General features: G+C 45.8%; 1 long non-coding RNA gene across 1 annotated transcript in view; it reads left to right on the top strand.

The window, feature by feature from the left end:
• LOC130579659 (uncharacterized) overlaps positions 1-14,618 on the top strand; it is a 92,188-nt gene that overhangs the window by 47,111 nt on the left and 30,459 nt on the right. The gene's annotated exons all lie outside the window — the stretch shown is intronic.

The following is a 14,618-nucleotide window of genomic DNA, read 5'->3' as shown; positions in this document are numbered from 1 at the left end:
AATATCTTGGCTATTTCAGATCACGCTGAGAARCAGCATGGCCCCGTGCAGGCACTCAGGATGCTTTAGTCATTTGCAAACCCAACATATATAATAATAATTTATTGCACTGCCTTGAGAATAGGCAAGATGGGAAAACCAAGCCCCTACATAGCAGTTCTTTTCCATCAGCCAAGCTGTAGGAATGATGTGCTTGCAATTAACTCTAATAGCAAGAGAGAAGCTGATGAAGAGAGAGGTGGGGCAAAGGGGCTTTTTTTGGCTAAGGTTCTGTTTTGAAATACAGCAGCTCCTTGATGATGGGGCAGGTTTAGGATAGTTTAGCAGCTGCCCATGCCCAATGAGGTCAGGTGATGGAAGGCTGGGGGGAAATTGTTCCATGGAGAGGCGTTGAAACCTGGTGTCCTGTTTGATGCTGAGAGACTTCCTGGTCATGAGTCTGTATGTGCTTGTACATGTGGACAAAACTTTGTGGTGTTGTGAGACACAGCCCCACCAGGAAAAGTGGTGTTTCAGAAGGGATCAGTGAAAGGTCCTCCTGGTCCCTGCTGTGTGTTCACAGCCCATGGCTGGTCTACAGTGTGATTTAGAGCAGATGGAGCTGGGTCTGGGGAGATTTTGTCCTCTGCAAACATCTGCAACTCTGGTGTGTTGCAGTGTCTCTCATGGGCCTTAGCATCACTTACCAAGTCTAAAACTGAGAGCTGCTGAGAGCTGAGCCTTCACAAAGTTCCTGTCTGATTTAAAGCACTTCCAGCCTTCAGGGTGGTTACTTAAAGCTCTGGGTGAAACACTTTGATCCGTAGGTAGGTGCAAAATTCAGGCAGTCTGGTTTGCAGCCAGAGCTTTCTTGGGGGCATGAGCTGCAYGTGTGTGTAGCCACCCTACAGAACAGGATCTGCTTTAAGAGAGTATTTCTGTACAGGAAAGCACGTAAGGATATGCTTAAGTCCTACGGAAGTCAAAGCAACTTAAGCGCATATTACAGTTAATCAGGAGCTTAAGTGATTTTTCTGARTTGGCCTAGATCTGGAATGACACATAAAGCTCTCTTGGGTTAGGATTCACAGCCCTGTTCTGTAGTTCCTTCCTAAGGAAAGTGCTGATTTATTTATTTTTAATTTTTACCTTAAAGAATAACCTGTTTTGGCCTTATTGCTTTGCAAGTTATTGGAAAGGATGATGTGAAAAGGTAAAGCGCTCTGAGCAATGCAGTCCTTTTGAAATGACTGAGAGAATTGTACCATTCATTCAAAAGGACTCTGTGCATCAAGAATAATGCTGTAACTGAATCAAGGGATCTTTCACTGAAGGATACTCTAGGAATCGAAATGCTGTCTGGTGTGATCAGAATGGCAGCCTGCTCAAAATTGGTGCCTTGTAATGTGCTGCTATAGATTGCTTTCCTTTAAAATAAGTTTTTTTTTTCCTCTCTGAAGTCTCTTTGCTGWGAGTGGGATACTTGCAACATGAATTTGAATGGAATGCAATTGTGTAATAAAGAACAATAAGCAGGTTCATAGTATAAAATTTAAGTGGAAAGCTAGTGCCTAAAAGGGAAAAGTAATGTGATTACTGCTGCATCTTTTCCCCATATGAGSATTGTTCCCCAAACACTTATGGGTTTCCCTGTGTGATAGGTTTATTTAAGGTAAACTCCTATTAAGGTGAATGGGACACTGTGCTTCTCAGTTGATTTTTTAGTACAACTTTATATGGTTTTAACAATAGAYAGGGCTAATATATGGGTTCTTTGTAAGAAGACTAACATTTTGCCTGGAAGTAACAGCATCATTTGATGAATGCTTGAGTGTTGCTAATGARAAGGGGTGGGAGAAGAAATTACCTTTAATAAGAAGTTTAAGTGACATTTTTCTTACAGAATGCCACTGCACCTGATTTTCACAGAAGCAAGGAACCCAGGGTGTTTGTGAGGCAGGTGTGGTGCAGCTGGGTGCCTGAAGACCTGCCTTGGCTACCCCTATTTGTGCTCTGCTACTTACCCCRTCCTTGCTCTTGAGTGAGTCGGTGCTTCCTGGGGCACATCAGTGCTGGCCAGCAGCATCCCTTGCTGTCTGAGGAGAGCCCAGCAGATGCAGTTCTCCTGGTGTTCCAGCCCACGTTTGCAAAGTTTGCAAAGCACTGTCTGTTCGTGTCTTTGGTGTCCCTGCTCAGTCTGGCTGGGAATGAACCCTTCTCTTGACCTGCAGCATCCTCTGRTAGGAAGGCTGCCAAGCGATTTCCAGCTGAAAACACAGTTTGTTAGGAAAGGCAACAAGTTATTTTTTGGCTTGTCTTTTGGACCCCTGGCCTCCAGGCTAGGCAGATCTTTCCAGTCCTTGCTGTAGTTAATCCAACCTTGCCAAGACCACCAATGACATTGGGTGCTTTGCTGATCAAGTCCTGTGTTGGCTCGAGCAAAACCTTCCAACTTTAGAGCACCCTGAAGAGGAGGTTTGCTCCTGTGAATGTGCCTGAATGACCCCCTTTTGCTGAGGAAAATTCTCAGATAATATTCAGAATCCACGCTAAGTCCCATTAGTACAAATGGTACTTGAGGAACAGGAGGACRGWGTCTCAGGSTGTTCAGCTCCSTGTGTGATGTGGTGCTGAAGRTTTGTTTGTGCCATGCTGATATCTYCTAGCTRGACTGCTSATGTTTCTTTGCAGCAAGTGACCAKTATGTYTTTATTGCAAAGGTRRAATTGTCAATTTGCAAGGGTTCTGRATTAYCYTTTGGGAATCAAGGAAATTGGCAGAAACTGGAAAATGCCAGTTTTGAATGACTGAGAGCTGTTGTTCAGGAGTGTCTGGTCTCTCTGAAAAGCAGCAGCTCATGGGTCCTGTGGTTCCTCATGGCTCTTGCACATACTAAAATGGGAACAAAACCCAAAGATTATGGTGTTACCATAGAAGGGTGATTGATTCCTCATTGAAAGGGGAACGGCCTGGATTCTTGGAAGCATGTATCTGTGATAAGCTGGAAAAAGGGGATAAAATAGAGTTCTTTCCTTGACTTTAGTACTTTGTCTTTCTGACAACCACCGCAGATGCTCAGATTTCCTTCTCTGGAAATGCAGTTATTGTTTATCATTATGACATAGTTTGTATAGTTTATTGTTATTTGTAACTTGTTCATGCATCATATTGGTACAAAGTTTAAGTCCTTCATAATTTTGATGTATTGGCATATTTAACCCAATGAACTCCAATAACTCTCTAATGAAAATTCAAGAGCTATTGTAGTTCATAAGAGTTACTGGTTCCAGTCTTGTTTCTACTCTGAACTGCAGTGGGTTGTTTCATTGATTCACTGAAGCTCTGGAAGCTGCTCAGGGTGTCACCAGCACCTCAACTGTTAAAAGAGGAATACAGGWATATGTTAGAGGAAAAGTTGGGTTTGAAGCAGTTATATTTTAGGAGAATATGCAGATGGCCCTTTGTAATGCTTTCAAAGGTTAGTAAAGCATTTAGGCAAAGGCACTGTTCAGCATTTGCCTGATTTTGGCCATTTGGGGTAYGTGAGCATAGGAGGATCTTTCTGCTGGAACTGGAAGCAGTTCTTTAAGAGAAGGAGCAGTCCAGCTTGGCATCAGCCATAGCACTGGTCCCCATCTGCCTGTGCAGGAATGGACATGCACTCAAAAAACTCATGTGGACAGTCACAAATTCTGAGGTGAGAGGAAGAGTCTTTCTCAGTGCAGTCCTGTATAAGCGTAAAAACTGGCAATTATTTCTAAGGACAGGGTTTGAACAATCTGTTGGGGTTTTTTTGCCTTTTTTTGCCACATGTCTTATGGCCACAGCACTTCCTTGCTGGCTGGCACTCCCTCAGGCCTTCCTCCTTCCATGTACTTTCCCTAAGCCACAGCCCATTTACTCCTCCAGGCTGTACCTGCTGCAGTCATCATCCCACATCCCTCAAGCATCMCCTTCTTTTCCAACCAGGAGTGAGTATGATGGGGCAGCATGGMTCTGAAATTCATGTCTTGTGTTGGTTTTTTTTTCTACACCTTTTTTGGGGGGGATTTTGTTGGTTTGTGTGTAGCTGGTTTTGAGTTTCTTTGGTGGCTGTTTGTTCTTTAGCTTCCATTTCTCCTGTATGCCGAGGAGGGATAATGCTTTCCACGGTGGGGCTGTGAGACTGCTTGGAGGTGGCTCATTCTCGCATCTGAGCTGTGGCTATGTTGTGGCAGCCACGTGTGCTCCCAATGTGTTGATGAGACAAGGCAAAGCCCTTTAACTGAAACCACTAAGAAGTCATGTCACCCAAATTTGTTAAGCCATGGTGACTTTTGGTTGCAGTCACCTTGGCATTTAGAAAGTGTTCTGGTGTCTGAGAAGGTGTATTGTGGCGCTTGTAAGTTTTAATTTAAATGTTCTTGAAATACTGGAGACTTCAGGGTAAAAAGAAAGGAGATTTTGGTTTTCTTAAGACACCAAACCTGCCCTGGACATGGTACAGGCAGTAGTGCGGTTGCTGGGGATTTGCCACCTTGACTGTGACATTTTTTGCAGGCATGGATTCAAGTGCAGCTCTGTTGAAGTCCTTTGTACCCTCCAGTGAAGRGAATTGCAAAGGGTCGGCACAGCCTGACTCGAGTTTCTGAGCTTATGAAAGCGARCAGTGTAAAATGCTTTTGGCTGGCTTTTGAGGGCAGATGTCTGRGCACTTCCATTGTCATATAATGATGGATCTTCTTTATTTGGGTTGGACATCACTGTCCTTCATTGCAGCAGTAAGAAATTTTCTGAGTCCACTGTTCTGTCTCCAAAAACGGCTGAGACTTTTTCTGTCAACTAATAGCTTCCTTGACAAGGATGTGGCTTTAATCCCTTATGGAAAATGATTCTTTATTCATCAGGAATGGGGCTCAGATCTGTTGGGTGTTGCCAGCATTGCTGTTACTGCTGGGTTGCAGCAGCCACGAGGACCAGATTTGTCCAGTGTGTCCCCATGGGAAATCTGGGTCTGTTGTCTTGGGGAAGATGACCATCATTGTGTCRGGAGGTTGGCTCTGGAGCTCCGTGGCAGCTGCAGGAATTCGCCCGGAGCGGATCTCTGGGAGTGTCCTGTGGTCCTTGGGCTAACATCCACATAGCRCAGAGGCGGCGGCTTTGGTGGATGGGCCAAGTTTGGGTTGGTTTTTTGAAGGCCAAACCTTCTGCAGTGGTGAAAGAGCTGAGGTGTGGCTGTGTTTGTGAGAAAACTGATGCCTTCCTGCTGTGCTGTGGCTGTGCTCACTTTCTGTTGTTGGTCAAAGGCAAAAGCAACAGTGAGGTAAAAAGAGTACCAGGAATTCTAAACTCCAGAAGTTCTGGTTGGTTGGGCTACAAACCTGTGTGGGCACAGAGCAGAAACACTGATGTGAAAAAGCAAGTGTGAGCATGGTGTGTGATATTTTTGGCCCTGAAGGGACTTCTGGTCCTCAAAAGCTTTGCATTGAATGTAGGTGATTGCCCTAAAGGTGATGTCTGCAGGGAATGCTTTTATCAGGAAAGTGGTGAAAGAGGAGAAGAGAGATGATGGTTTTCCTCTTTCTCGTGAAGGTGTTGCTTTTAATTCTTATAAAGAAGARTGAGTAGGTTCAATCAATTATTGGCCAAGCCCTCAAAGGCAACAACTGCTGTGTTGAGACTCAACCACCGGGGCTTCCCAGTGTCAGCTTATCCTGGCTGGTGTCAGGGCAGTCCCAGGAAATGCAGGCTGAATGCCTTCAGGAGCACCTCCAAGAGACACAGGCACGCTGCTTCTCATCTCCCCTGAGCTGCTCAGTAAGACTGCTGCCTCCTGAGAAGTTCGGGGCACATTAGTCATCTATTACAAGACTTATTTTCCTTCCATTTGTGTTCTTAATGCTGTGTCATTTAGGCAGCAGGAGTGAGGAGGGTTTCTAAGCTGTCTGCTTGGAGCAGGGTGATGGCAGAGCGCCTGTTCCCGGGCAGGAGGTGACATCCCTGGGGAGGCTGATGGTGGCTGGTGCTGAGCCACAGGGCACTGGGTGGTTTCCTACAGGTGGGGGACAGATTTACTTGTCAGGTGACATGTGTGGGGCTGTGTGGGGAAGGAGGCATTCACTCATGCTCCTCACAGAACACAGTTTGTTTTTTGCTAATCATTCCAGCCCACAGGAATTTTTTTTCTATACAGATTTTTGTTGGTGGTGTGTCTTTCATTCAGTCAGTATATTTTTTTTTCTTTTCCCTCCTTTAATTGTTGAAGCTGTTTYTAATCCCTGACCATAATAAAGCCACACTGTTAACACAAGCAGCGGGGTAGCTGAAATTGCAGCTGTACTACAAGCTCTGCTTTTAATTTCAGGCTGTTATTAATGAGGCTAGAAACTTTCCCTTCCCCCAGCTGAAGGGGAAGACACTGTGTGTCTTCATCCAAGCCACTTCATTCTGCKCTTCAGAGCATCCCTGACTCCATCTGGATATAACAGGTGAAGGCTGAGGACTATTTGCAGACATCATGAAGAGGTTTCTGGCCACTGTCCTTCCCTTTTTCTCATGCAGGCAGCTCTGTGGAGGTGGAGGGTTGGGAGCAGGCATCAGCAGGGGCTGGGACAGGACCTCCAAAGAGAGGGTGGCAGTGGGAAACTGCAGCACATGGGAAGGAGATGGAACTTCACGTGCTTGGCAGAGGTGGGAGAGCAGGACTGGGTGGTTGGGTGGATTTGGGTTGCTTGGGAGCTTCTGCCCCTGCACTTTGGTCCTGGGGCCAAGCACGAGGGGCTCTGGTGGTCGGTATTGCCRTCCCATGAGGCAGCACCCACCAGTCTCCACAAAGGGAAGGTAATGTGGTGCATGTCTTTCCCTCTCCTTTTTGCCCCTGCGGTGCCCTGGCTGCCCACAGGAAYAGTCAGTTGTTTACAGAAGAGGCAGTAATGGCAAAAAGGTTTTATGTTTTTGGAAGGTAATATTGTAATTGCATTGGGGATATGGAAATCCCAGTCTGCTGCTGGAATTGCTGCAATAGACTCGAACTTGGAGATTGTCAGGACTCTAGGAAAAATTCTCAGCAATTTGCATCTCCAAAGTGCAATCCCACACTATTGTTTATAACCTGTGTGTGTTAGAGAGGATGTGTTTTTTCTCTGTGGCCAGAGGCAGGTGTGTGCACTGAAGGCCAGGTTGCCTTTTATTTCGCTTTCTTGAGTGCTGCAAACCTGTGTTACAGCCCTTTAGGACTGTAGCTGCAGTAGTGTCTTGCTTTTACGTTAACACCCCCCTTCCCTGCAATGTAATAAAGGTAATTACTGCTTGTGCAGTGCACGTGTGTTTGCAGCTCTGCAGGAGCATCTGCTGGGCTGCTCTTGTTCAGCTGGCTCCTGTTTTGATCCTGCATCTCAGGATGGTGATCTCTGAGCCTGACACTCTATGGTGTATGTGCTAGCCTTTTTCCTAGATGGATTTATTGGATTTCCAGTAAAGACAAACAAAGTCTGAGGGCTAAGGGTGCTGAGCAGGCAGTGCTGCACTCGCTGGCCCAGCCTGCTGTGCTCAACTCCTTATACGGCCAAAAAAAGGAAGAGGAAAAGAGGGCGCAGCRTGAATACCAGACATACAACGCATTCTTCCCAGCTGCAAACTCGGAATTTGCTTTTCCCTGGAAAGTGGGCCCTCTGTACATCCATTAATTCAGGCTCTGTACGGTTTAGCAGGAAGAGGGAAGCCAGCATTGAGCKGGTTCTGAGCAGCACTCAATTGTCTTGTGTAAAGGCATTTCTTTTCTGTGAGGTTTTTTCTTGCTTTGGCGGGAGGCAGAGGTGGGACAAGGAGTGGGAAAGAAGGCCAGGTTGTCCTGAAGCTCACTCTGACTTGGCAAGCTACAAGCAGGTAGACTGCAATTGCATCTATTTTCTTCATCTAAAAATCAATCCGMCTCATCATTAGCCTCTGCCTTTAAATTATATTTTCCCTGAATAGCATCTTCCGGTTAGTGGGAGGCGGACGGTRGATCAGGCAATCGATCCTGTTGCTTCATTCACAATCTGGCTTCAGCCTTTGTTGTTGGAATCACTGTGGGCATGAATGGCTGGCTGTGCTCGGGCTGGGAGTGCAAAGAACAGGTCCTCTGTCTGTTGGATGTGAGCCCTGCTATCTCCAAATGAGCCTGGGGTTCCAAAGCACTGATTTGTTCTCGGGTGCAGTACCCTCTTGAGAGCTTGAATGAGGAGYGTCAGGCCAGCCCATCCCTTCTCCGGGTCTGACAGTGCTTCATGGTGTGCAGAGGCATCTTCTGCACTGATATGGGAGCTGAACTGCCCTGGCAGGTGTTGTGGTTTCCTAGATTGTTGGGAAGCCACGCTTGGACTGGAAGCCATGTGGGGTGAATCCTGCACTACCTGTGCATGGCAGCCTGCCTGCCTGCCAGCTCCTGGGGCCACGTCAGCAGGGACACCTCCAGCCAGCCCTGCTTGTGCCTGTTTCCCAAGGGAGGGCTTTCCCAAGACCACAGATGTGATTTGTGCTTCCGTGGATGCTCTGACATTCACGGGGGCCAAACAGGTGGGAGAATTGGGCAATTGTCACTCAGCCAAAAGGCATTTGGAAAAAGCAGCTTGACAGCCTTGAGTCATGTTTTACTGCCTTGGGATCAGAGTGCCTGGAAAGCAGTTCCCTATTGTCTCTTCACAGCCCTCGTGGAGGTGATGATGCTACTTAATTTCACAAGCTCCTTTCATCTAGCTCCTGCACCGTGCTTTCCCATCTCGAGGATGGGCTGTGACAGCACTTGACTAAGGCAATCTGTGTAGCTTTGTGAGGATCCCATCTGTTTCTCTCCTTGACAGCTGGGTTGTTCCGTGTTACTTGCCTTCTTGCTTTCCTGTAAAACCCAGCACGTTATTAGGACCCAAAATAGTAGCTCCTCTGGGCCATGTTGTAATAGGAGGGAGTTTCATGATGACAAGTTCCAGCATTGCATGAAGGCAAAGCCCTTTTAGACATGCAAGGAAATAACAACAATCTGCTTGCAGGTCATGCATGGCTCAGCTCTTTGAACTTCTACATTGTCAAATGTTTGCTGCCTCTGTTCTTAGAGGCTGTACTTTGCAGCAAGCACTTTAAATTATCCAGCAACAATAATAAAGAAGTTTGATGGTAGAAGAAAGAGAAATGAATGGCAAATCTATGCTAATGGAAACATCTGTTGGGTATTCTTGTTACTTTTTCCCTGTCCATCCCCACATGCACCCAGAGGTTGTTTAAAGCCAGGTGAAATAAGAGACTTAATTTTTTCCTCTGAGTGGACCTTAGGCTCTTGCGAATAGGTTTTGGGTAGAATAGGTTTTGGCACCATTTCACATAAATGCACTCTTGAGCATTTGGCTATAAATGCAGATTAATGGCGCTGCTTGTGCATTAGCCAGAGCTCCACAAAAGGTTGGGTAGTGGGCTTGGTGAGTGTTGGGTTTGGGGTGYCTTAATGTTTTGACTGTGTTTTTTGTGATGGTATTGGTGTGGRTACCAGCTGAGAGCAGGACTCTGGCAGGCTGCCAGGGCTCTGTTCCCCTGTCTCCAGTTGGGTGTATTGCTTGCAGAAGGCTCTGTGGAGACCTGACCTGTGCTCATGGCTTAGGACCACCATGAGTTCTGTGGGTGCTGAAAAATCACAGCCTCTCTGTCTTGCTTCCATTTCTGCTAGGTTTAAATGGGTGTAAATTTCCACTGCTTTTCTAAGGCAATGAAACATCGGAACTGCTGGGGAAGGAGAAAGAGATGGGTGACTGGTAAATATTTCTTTAAATGTTGGGGTGGTTTTGTTTCCAGCATGTTACAACTTTGTTCCCAACAAGAAGATAATTCAATAAACACAAAGCAGGCACCATGTTTGCACCCTCCAAGTGTAGGGGAATGCTGTGTTTCTGTCCCTTTTATATGTTTTTTATTGTGCTAGTGCCTTAAGGTGTTTTACCAGAAGTAYGGGCTGTCATTATTAGAGAATCCTGTAAAACAGCTGTAATAATTGCACAATGTTCTTTATTCCTGTCAGGTTTATTCATAGACTTTTTTTCTAAGACACACAAGGGACTGTCTCTGCACACATCATTGATTTTGCTAATAAAATCTTATATTTTGATGGTACATTTCATTGGAAAATCATTAACTGCTCCATAACACTTATAGTATCGTGGGATGGGAATGTTTCCTSTTGCCTTGATGGAGAGATTGATCTAGATGGATTTCTTTGATTTCCTAACAGCTGCTGGGAAAGGGTACAGAATCAGATGTCTCATCTCTGCTCCAGTCTTTCTCACCAGGGCTTTTCTTCCTGCAGGGAGTGGAGAAGGTGCTTAAAACCTGTTTGAAATTATTCTGATGCAAAGTGTGGGGAGAGGGCACCTGTTGGACCCTGGCCACCATGTTGTCCCCAGTGGTYCCTCCATGTGAGGCTCCTTCTGGAGGTGTGACCATAGGTCGGCTGATCAGGGTGGAGGGTGTTGTTTCTATTCAGGCTATTCACTGTGGGCAGCTTAAACTGCCTCGGTCCACTCTCAGCCAGGACATGCTTGAGATCAGGCTGATCTTTTGCTTGAGATCAGGCTGACCTTTTGCTGTCCCTTCTGGCTGAGTTCTGCAGGAGCCTGGATCAACAGCACTTGGTTTTAGCTCCTGCTACACTCCCGGAGCACACAGAAGGGCCTGGAGTGTGGTGAATCTGGGCACTGCTCTGGTTTATTTGCTGGTTTATTTGGTTAAATAGCTTTTCCCCTGTAAGGCAGTGGTCAGTGTTGGACTGGCAGTCAGAAAACCACTGCTAAGCTAAAATGAATTCCTGTATTTAGTGGCAATTAKCAGATTTGAGCATGTCCTTCATTCAGCCAAAAAAACCTGGGMGATGACACAAGTCTGCATTTTATTGTATTCATTAATTTAGTGAGCGTGTGTGTGTTGTATTTGAGGGAATGTTTAGTGTTCAGGTTCGTGGAGCTGAATCMGATTCCGTTTTACAGGAGACAGCCCAGTTGTCCATAGCAACCTGAAATTGATTTTTTCTCCCCCTGCCTGCCGAAAGCTGTTCCCTCTTGAATCATCCCTTTAATTTAATATAGTGAACAGGATGTCCCTGCATGCAGAAACTTTTTTTTTTTTTACAACTAACCTGGTCAAAAAAAAAATTTTATTTGAACAGGAGCCCTGCCTCTATTGCCACTTGGCATTAGTACTTAGTGTGCTGTTTCCTCGTGCTTTGTTTAAGGCACTGGAGGCCATTATCAGTATTGGTTAATCACTGCTGCTGCCACAGGAGCRTGTCCCCCTGCACACCCTGGCCTCCACGGCCACCTTCTTTTGGCAGGAGGTCTCTCTTTGGTATGAAACCCTTCAGGCTGCCCTRCTCTCCCTGGCCTCTGTTTTGTGCTGAAAAATCTATTTTTTTGTAGTGTGTGTAACATCAGCCCTGTGTGCAGTGGAGCCCCAGCATCACCAGCACTGGTGATGTGGTAGCTCTAGCTCTGACCTGCCCCTTTTTTTGGGGCTTTCCAGCAGAAGCAGTGGAGCTGCTTCAGAGGAGGCTGCTTGGAAGATGTTTAGGAGGAATGGGAAGAACTGCCATGCTGTTTTGTTCCTACTTGTAAAAGAAATCCATGTCTCTGTGATCTGTGCGGTGCCTGGGCACTTCAAGGGATGAGGAGTTCAGGATGTTTGTGCTTTTGCTATCTGGAAGAGCACTTGGCTACCCTTTGGAAGAACGACAGCTTGTGTGTGGTCAGCACAGACTGAAACCTTTTTCCACTTTGCTTGCCCCTGGATTTTGCACAGCATGGCAAGACAGCAGAGATCTTTTTCCCTGTGTTCTTAGCTCTTGCCCTGCTCGTTGYGAAGCTGCTGGAGGAGGAGGTGTTGCTGGGCTGGGGCAAGGTGTGCCGTGGCAGCAGTTGTCCCACCAGACTTGTCCCTGTTGACTGTTCCACGCAAAGAGAAGCAAGCTGCTGCTTGCATCTCCGCTTGGGCCATTAGCACAAATTGCACCAATCTGTGCTGTGAAATGTCTGCCTTTTCCTGGCTTGTTTTATGGAAAGTTAAAGGGAAAAAAAGTACACAAAATCAATATGGCAGAGGCTTYGGTTGCGTGTTCACCTGCTGTCACTGTGAGACGCAGCCATGTCACTTGACACGCCTCGTGTATGGCACTTGTTGAGAAGATAGTTATTTCATCTCTTAGTTTTTTTTTTTCATGTCAGTCAAAAAATGGTTTGTTTCATGTGCATCATCTGAACGTTGCACTGAATAAGCTACCCGAAAAAGGTTAATCTCCAATTCTGTGCTGCTTTTACTGTCGCATCCTGCTTCAAAGACAGCGAYGAGTGTATCTCTAATGATGTCTTCCAGATGCAGAGGTAGCAGAGGCATCTACTTCTTTCAGGTGCCAAAACTGAGACTTACAAGGCCTGTTTCTTCAGAACACATCATGTTTTGTAGTGCTGTACATGGTTATAGTACAAGTCTTGATTAAAGGTTGAACAGAGAATCTCAATCCCTGCCTGCTAGTTCTTGTCTCTTCTGGACATGGTCCTTCTGTATCTTTATTCAGCCAGAGAAGGCAGAGCAATAAATATGTGGGAAAATTTGATGTATGTGACTTTGCTCTTATCRTTCAGAAGGTTTATGGCAGAGGCATAAACAGGATTTAATCTTTCCAAGTGATGCTCAGCTGCCAGACCACAAAGCTTCCTTTCTGGTCTCCTCACCATTGCCTGCCTTGCATTCTCTCCATCTTTGCAAACTGAATGAGGGGGAGGAAGCCACTGTCCCACATGGCTGCAATCTCCTTTTTGACTTGACTTGGCTTTCCTACATCCCTAGCACGGAGAGTGACATTGTTACAGGTGCCAGTGAACTTTTTTGTGTCCTTGTAGTCATTCCTCCCTCCAGCAGCAGTGCTGCCTGCCTGAGAGCTGGGCATGATCTGGCTGGGTTATGCAGAAGTTCCTCGACTGTTGTCTGTAACTTCTGTCAGCGGGATATTTGTAAATTTAAACGCTTCCTCCCAGAAGTATCAAAGGAACTGAGGCCACTTTTCAGCGTGGACATGAAAGGCTTTCGCGCACTGGTGCAGCCAGGATTGCCATGGAGAACAAAGGCKTTTGCTAATCGCTTCTAATGCCTTTCAAGTTTATGCCTCATTTTTTCCCCTTTTTCAGATGGCCTCCCAGAGTACTGAGACTTCACTGACTGACTCACCAAATAATTAACAGGAGGAGGACTCAATCTCTGAAACTTTTGAACACCTCTTTTAATTTTCTTAAATAAGCCAGTACTCTGGCCAGGATCCAATTTGTGTAATTACATTTGACCTAACTTAATCCCTTGGCAGTTTCAATTGCATGTGGTAGTTGTCTTGGCTCCCTGTCCTGGGCCRCCATTCAATGCTACTCCATGGTTTTCAACAGCTGTCGTAATTCAGCTGTAGAAATGGGTRTATTTTCTTGGTGGAAGCATTCCTCATATCTCTATCCCTTGCTAAACATCCTTATCTCACCAGTATTTTGGGAGGTAACATGTCTGATGCTGCAGATGATCTTGCTGAAGTCCTTGGAACTACTTTCACCCTTAAAGATGGGCATGCATTTGGAGTCTTTTATCAGTTGTCCAACATACATTTTGAGATTACTTTGAGTTTTTCACCTTCAGGCATTTATTGCTCAGTCTCCTCAGCTACATTGTGCTGCTTTAGGGACATTATTGGTGCAGGTATTCCTCTTTAGCCTTGGAAACAGCACTTCTGTTATCAAATCCRTGCTGAACAGGAGCGTGTCGCCTTCCTGTGCTGACAGCAGTTGGGCTGGCTGGCTGTAAGTGTTGGCATTGCTAAAAGTGCAAGTGATGAAGGAAAGCAAAASCCCAGGACAGCTGGGCAGGATTATTAAGGATGAAAAGAAACATCCCAAGGAGAAACTTGGAGGTGGACAAAGTGCTGTCACCAAAGGGACAGTCAGATGGACGATCTGTGTGAAAGAGATGACACTGAGTTCTTGCGTTGACACATCCTTAGATGTGCAACAAGCATCTTGTTTTCACAGTAGGTGACAAACTGAGTGTTTCTTGGCTTCAGCCATCGGAAAAGGTGTATTTGTTACAAAGCCACTTGATCCTTTGGGGCCAGGAGCAGCTCCTGCTGAGGGGAGACAGGAATTTAGATGAGATGGGGTGCAAAAGGTGATCTGCTGCTGAAAGGTGCTGTTGCAMATTGTCTGCTACTGTCTAACTCTCTTTTTCTGAGAGCCTCCAGAAGTAGGATGGCAAATGTATTATTGCYGCTCTTCGTTGTTGCTTGTCTTTCATGAAATTTGGGATGTTTTTGTCATTCAGAATTCTCCCCTGTGTTTCTGAACACTGGTTATGTAAATACTTTCTACATTGTTACCAAACACTTGGGTTCAAGAGAGATTTTGTTTTGCTAGGTAGAACATCCTGAAGATCAGGAGGTAAGAATATGTTGTGGATACAAAAGCCATTCATCAGACATGGCTTTTATCCTCTGGATCTATCCCATAATTWCACACATCCAAATCTCAGAGTAGACTGGACRTCTTACCTTTGTTGGTTTCAGTGRCACTGTAAATAAAGTCACCAGTGGTAACATTAAGATTTGTCCTCTGTCRTAGAGC

This window comes from Malurus melanocephalus, unplaced genomic scaffold (genome assembly GCF_030028575.1).
Source record: "Malurus melanocephalus ecotype Western Australia unplaced genomic scaffold, MMel_1.1 scaffold_284, whole genome shotgun sequence".
Lineage (NCBI taxonomy): Eukaryota > Metazoa > Chordata > Aves > Passeriformes > Maluridae > Malurus > Malurus melanocephalus.
Note: the sequence above shows the minus strand (reverse complement) of the source record. Positions and strands in the feature narration are given on the sequence as shown.